This window comes from Trachypithecus francoisi, unplaced genomic scaffold, assembly GCF_009764315.1.
Source record: "Trachypithecus francoisi isolate TF-2019V2 unplaced genomic scaffold, Tfra_2.0 Lachesis_group7, whole genome shotgun sequence".
Lineage (NCBI taxonomy): Eukaryota > Metazoa > Chordata > Mammalia > Primates > Cercopithecidae > Trachypithecus > Trachypithecus francoisi.
This window is the reverse complement of record NW_022681472.1, coordinates 80909502-80915914: the sequence shown is the minus strand read 5'-3', so window position 1 is coordinate 80915914 and position 6413 is coordinate 80909502. Positions and strand designations below refer to the sequence as shown.

At 37.2% G+C, this 6413-nt stretch overlaps 1 non-coding gene and 1 pseudogene across 2 annotated transcripts in view; one reads left to right on the top strand and one right to left on the bottom strand.

Annotated features, from left to right (window-relative positions):
• LOC117078902 overlaps positions 1 to 6058 on the top strand; it is a 61230-nt pseudogene extending 55172 nt beyond the window's left edge. Inside the window, exon 6 of the transcript XR_004435194.1 lies at positions 5548 to 6058. The product of XR_004435194.1 is annotated as a 40S ribosomal protein S24-like (transcript). The remainder of the gene's footprint in view (positions 1 to 5547) is intronic.
• On the bottom strand, positions 5334 to 5436 carry LOC117079752. Its single transcript, XR_004435595.1, has one exon. It is a non-coding gene; the product is annotated as a U6 spliceosomal RNA (small nuclear RNA).
• Positions 6059 to 6413: the final 355 nt, after the last annotated feature.

The following is a 6413-nucleotide window of genomic DNA, read 5'->3' as shown; positions in this document are numbered from 1 at the left end:
ATGGTCAGTGATGACGAGTATTTTTTCACAAGTCTGTTGGCTGCATAAATGTCTTCTTTTGAGAAGCGTCTGTCCATATCCTTGGCACACGTTTTGATGGGGTTGCTTTTTTTTCTTATAAATTTGTTTACATTCTTTGTAGATTCTGAATATTAGCCCTTCGTCAGAGGGGTAGATTGTAAAAATTTTCTCCCATTCTGTAGGTTGCCTGTTCACTCTGATGGTAGTTTATTTTGCTGTGCAGAAGCTCTTTAGTTTAATTCTATCCCATTTGTCAATTTTGGCTTTTGTTGCCATTGCTTTTGGTGTTTTAGTCATTAAGTCCTTGCCCATTCCTATGCCCTAAATGGTATTACCTAGGTTTTCTTCTAGGTTTTTTATGGTTTTAGGTCTAACATTTAAGTCTTTAATCCATCTTGAATAGATTTTTATATAAGGTGTAAGGAAGGGATCCAGTTTCAGCTTTCTATATATGGCTAGCCAGTTTTCCCAGGACCATTTATTAAATAGAGTATCCTTTCCCCATTTCTTGTTTTTGTCAGGTTCATCAAAGAGCAGATGGTTGTAGATGTGTGGTATTATTTCTGAGGGCTCTGTTCTGTTCCATTGGTCTATATCTCTGTTTTGGTACCAGTACCATGCTGTTTTGGTTACTGTAGCTTTGTAGTATAGTTTGAAGTCAGGTAGCATGATGCCTCCAGCTTTGTTCTTTTGGCTTAGGATTTTCTTGGCAATGCAGGCTCTTTTTTGGTTCCATATGAACTTTAAAGTACTTTTTTTCCAATTCCGTGAAGAAAGTCATTGGTAGCTTGATGGGGATGGCATTGAATCTACAAATTACCTTGGGCAGTATGGCCATTTTCACAATATTGATTCTTCCTATCCATAGCATGGTATGTTCTTCCATTTGTTTGTGTCATCTTTTATTTCATTGCGCAGTGGTTTGTAGTTCTCCTTGAAGAGGTCCTTCACATCTCTTGTAAGTTGGATTCCTAGGTATTTTATTCTCTTTGAAGCAATTGTGAATGGGAGTTCACTCATGATTTGGTTCTCTGTTTGTCTGTTATTGGTGTATAGGAATACTTGTGATTTTTGCACATTGATTTTGTATCCTGAGACTTTGCTGAAGTTGCTTATCAGCTTAAAGAGATTTTGGACTGAGACGATGGGGTTTTCTAAATATGCAATCATGTCATCTGCAAACAGGGACAATTTGACTTCCTCTTTTGCTAATTGAACATGCTTTATTTCTTTCTCTTGCCTGATTGCGCTGGCCAGAACTTCCAACACTGTTGAATAGGAGTGGTGAGAGAGGGCATCTCTGTCTTGTGCCAGTTTTCAAAGGGAATGCTTCCAGTTTTTACCCATTCAGTATGATATTGGCTGTGGGTTTTTCATAAATAGCTCTTATTATTTTGAGATACGTCCCATCAATACCTAGTTTATTGAGAGTTTTTAGCATGAAGGGCTGTTGAATTTTGTCGAAGTCCTTTTCTGCATCTATTGAGATAATCATGTGGTTTTTGTCTTTGGTTCTGTTTATATGATGGATTACGTTTATTGATTTGCATGTGTTGAACCAGCCTTGCATCCCAGGGATGAAGCCAACTTGGTCATGGTGGATAAGCTTTTTGATGTGCTGCCGGATTCAGTTTGCCAGTATTTTATGGAGGATTTTTGCATCAATGTTCATCAGGTATATTGGTCTAAAATTCTCTTTTTGTTGTTGTTGCTGTCTCTGCCAGGCTTTGGTATCAGGATGATGTTGGCCTCATAAAATGAATTAGGGAGGATTCCCTCTTTTTCTATTGATTGGAATGGTTTCAGAAGGAATGGAACCAGCTCCTGTTTGTACCTCTTTTCAATCTGGATGCATTTGTTTTCTTTTTCTTGCCTACTTGCACTAGTTAGAACATCCAGCACAGCATCGAGTAGAAGTAATGAGAGCAGATAATCCTTTCTTGGTCCTGATTTTAAAGAAAAATAATTTTTCCATTTTTAAGTATAATGTTAACTATAGGTTTTCACAAAGGCCCTTTAATAAGTTGAATGTGTTTTCTTTTATATTCTGGTTTGCTGAGAGTTTTTATCAAGAGTTGATGTTGCCTTTTTCCTTGTCCTTGTATACTTTTCTACATGTGTGCAACCGATCAGTACTCAGATGAAGACTAGAGGGAGAACTCTGCAGCTTTTCAGAGTCCTCTCTGTGTACTACTCTCTGTTCTCTGGTACTTTACCCTGTAAACTCTAGACACTTCAGCTTCCTTATATTCCCAAGTCGATTTCCCCAATGCGCAGAGACCACCAGGCTCAATCTTGATCCCTCCCACTAACAATACAACCTGGAAATTCTCTCAAAGCAGTTAGCTGAGATAATTGCAGGGTTCACCTCATTTATTTTCTATCTCTCAGGAGTTATTGCCTTCTGTTGTCTGATATCTAACATTTTAAAAATCATTGTGTCATATGTTTCGTCTAGTTTTTTAGTTTCTGCAGAAGAGTTAACATAGTTTCTGTTATCCCATCTTGGTTGGAAGCCACAATCTCTTCTGGACGATTTTTATACATGCACATTCCTAGGACTTACTTCATACATAAATTGTGGGCTAATCATTCTTGAGAATCTGCATATTTTCAAAACTCCCCACTGAATTTATTAATAATTCCAGCTTGTGAAGTATAGGTTTATCCACTATCTTATATCTAACAAAATCTGTGGTCTGTGGGGTGAGTTTTAGAACATGACAAGGATCATAGACCCAAGTTCTATGACCTTGTAGCCACAAGATTTTCCACTCTCTCCCGTGTGTACAACCAGTGTGTCTGCTACATTAAAGCCAATGCTGAGAAGCCAAATTTAGTTTTCTATACATTTCATTAATTATTAATCATCTAAATATTAGAAAGACTATAACAGAAATTGGGATACTCAATAGAAACTGGATACTTCTTGCCCTGTTGTAAATATCACACACTTGTACCAGAGGACAAAGGAACAACGACAGTTTTACTGTATGTGTAAGATGTGATCATCATCCTAAAGAGAAAGCCATCAAAGTTTTGATGCAGTGAATATCCACCAAGATTGTTATCATCCTTTGTTCTTTAAGTGTTACTGGATACCTTTCCAAGGTAGCACCACTTCAGTAATGATGTTTCCTAGTGGTATTGGATATCTTAGAAATGCTTTAAAACACAGCCAAGTAGTCACTTCCTCCATGGTATCTTCTCACAAAATTCTGGGCAACTTTAATTGCTCTCACTTCTGCATGTTTATTGTGCAGGACATGTAGCATTATTTTAGCCTTCCTCAATGTATACAGAGAATTTGTATTTGTAAGAATAATACTTGTGTCAGTACACAAGTAAAGTTTTCTATTTCATGAAAATTATTGATTGGAAATCCATTCCTCCTTTTCAGTTATTCTAGAAATGTTCAGAAAATTAGAAGATATGATAATATATATTATATAATGTGAATGTATAATTATGAATAAATTTCAATAACATAATTTAACTATGTATAATATGAATATAGATTTATTTCTTCTTTTCTGGAATTCTGCCTGGGAATATCTGAAATATATATAACTGGGTTATACTAAATTTAATTAATATTAAACAGCATTAAGTTGGCAAGCTCCCTGTCTGCTGTACTGCCAAATTTCTGATCTCATGGGTATCTAAACTGGCTTACAATGACTACGTATGTAGAACATTGTTTCCGTTTGGGATTATTTTATCCTAAGCATGCCCTGATACTACAGCTAAAATCCCCAGGATGTTTCAAGTTCCCTCTGACACCACTCATTTTTAGGAAGTCAAGGAAAATATCCCTTGGCAGGGCTTAATAACTGCACACAAATGTTGAACTTATAATAAAATGTTATTCTTCTGTTCTTCAGATCATCTTCTAAATTATTCATAGCCTGTCAAACTTAATTTCTAAATAAAGTAATGAAGTTTTGTTATCATTCAGCAGTTTGATTTTAAGCCCCAGTGCTATATTTTACCTGTAAGCTTTGACTGACTCTGAAGATGAAAAAGGATAGGTGGGCTATGTGTACATGTGCAGCCTAAACTATGACTGTCTTACCAATCTCAATCAGGACCCTGATGAGGTACAAACCCAGCTGACAATGAACTCAAGCTCCTGTAACTGAGGTTCATGAATGTATTTTCTCTGCAAAGGGCTTTCTAATATTATATTTCTCATATTAGTTGAGGGAGGGGTGATGGTGGTAATCAGAATTACCTGGGACAGTGAGGAAGAGAATGGAGAAGACTTCAGCATATGTAGTTTGACAAGACCCTCAAGAAGATCATTTTTAAACTTCCAAAAGTGACAAATCACTGACCCAGCCAATGCCCTATTAGCCATAGCTACAATTCAAGCTCCAAAGAGTTTTCAAAAATCCTTACTACCCAGGTCACATCACAGGCCAGATTAGAATATTTGACTTGGACCCAGCACCCATACTTTAAAGAAGGACCTTGGAGAGGCAAGATCCACAGAGAACATGGGACTTGCTAAGACTGGAGTCAGAATAAATAGCTGCCTCCCATTAGAGTGGCCACAAGGAGAGTCCCTCTCCACTTCTCTCTAGACATGTTTAAAACAAAGGATTGGCTATGCCCTACAGGGAAGGTGTTACCTTTACATAAACAATTTTTTAAATTGTGATAAAATACACCCAGTGTAAAATTTACCCTCTCCGTCATTTTTAAGTATATAGTTCTGTAGTGTTAAGCATATTCATATTGTTTTGCAACAGATCTCACAACTTTTTCATCTTGTAAAATTGAAACTCTATAACCATTGAACACCAACTCTAGTTTTCCTCTCTCTGCAAACCCTGGAAACAACCATTCTACTTTGTGCTTCTATGAGTTTGCCTATTTTTGATGCTTTATATGAATGGAATCACACAGTATGTGTCTTTTCTGTGACTGGCTTATTTCACTTACTATAATGTCCTCAAGATTTATTCATGTGGTAGCAAGTGCTACACAATAAAAAAGGATGGTATTTCCTTTTTTTTAAGTTGAATAATATTTCATTGTATGTATATGCCACATTTCTTTATCCATTCACCTGTCATCGAACATTTAGGCTACTTCCACCTCTTGGTTATTGTGAATGATGCTACAATGAATATAGGTAGGCAAATACCTCTTCAAGATCCTGCTTTAATTTATTTTGGATATATTTCCAAAAGTAGATTGCTGGATGGTATGATAACTCTATTTTTAATTTTGGGGGGAAACTCCATAGTATTTTCCATAGTGGTTGCATCATTTTATGCTCCCACCAACAATGCAGAAGAGTTCCAAACAACAATGAATGCTTCGTGAATTTCCATGTCATCCTTGCACCAGGGCCATACTAATCTTCTCTGTATCATTCCAATTTTCATACATGTGCTGCCAAAACAAGAAGTAATTAAACAATTTTTGATGCAATTTTCAGAACTTATTGACAAATCCCATGCTGTTGACAGACATTAAAAAAATAAATCTGCTCTTTTCCTCCCTGTCTGAAGATAGGCCGCCATCATGAACGACACCGTAACTATCCGCAGTAGAAAGTTCATGACCAACCGACTACTTCAGAGGAAATGAATGGTCATTGATGTTCTTCACCCCGGGAAGGCAACAGTGCCTAAGACAGAAATTCGGGAAAAACTAGCCAAAATGTACAAGACCACACCGGATGTCATCTTTGTATTTGGATTCAGAACTCATTTTGGTGGTGGCAAGACAACCGGCTTTGGCATAATTTATGACTCCCTGGATTATGCAAAGAAAAATGAACCCAAACATAGACTTGCAAGACATGGCCTGTATGAGAAGAAAAAGACCTCAAGAAAGCAACGAAAGGAACGCAAGAATAGAATGAAGAAAGTCAGGGGGACTGCAAAGGCCAATGTTGGTGCTGGCAAAAAGTGAGCTGGAGATTGGATCACAGCTGAAGGAGTAAAGGTGCTGCAGTAAAGGCTACCTGTGTCCATTTTGGATTTTTCACGAGCAGGTTAATAAACTAAAACTTTCAAAAAAATAAAATAAAATAAAATAAATCTGTATGATTTTTTAAAATGCATGTTTGAATAATTTCATTTCATTCTAAGAGGAATAAGATCATTGGTCAAGAAAGTTACCAATAGGAAGCCCTCACAGGGTGGGCCCAGACAGCAGCATTAGCCTCAGCTAGGGACCTGCAAATTCTCAGGCCCCATCTCAGACCGACTGCATCAAAAATTCTGTGAGTGATGCTCAGCAACCTATGCTGTAAAAGCCTTCCAGGAGATACTGATGCATGCTACAGAAAAAGGATTTACTTCTTATAGTTATGGGGGCTGAGAAGTCCAAGACCAAGGAGTCACTTCTGGTGAGGGTTTTCTTGATGGTGGGGA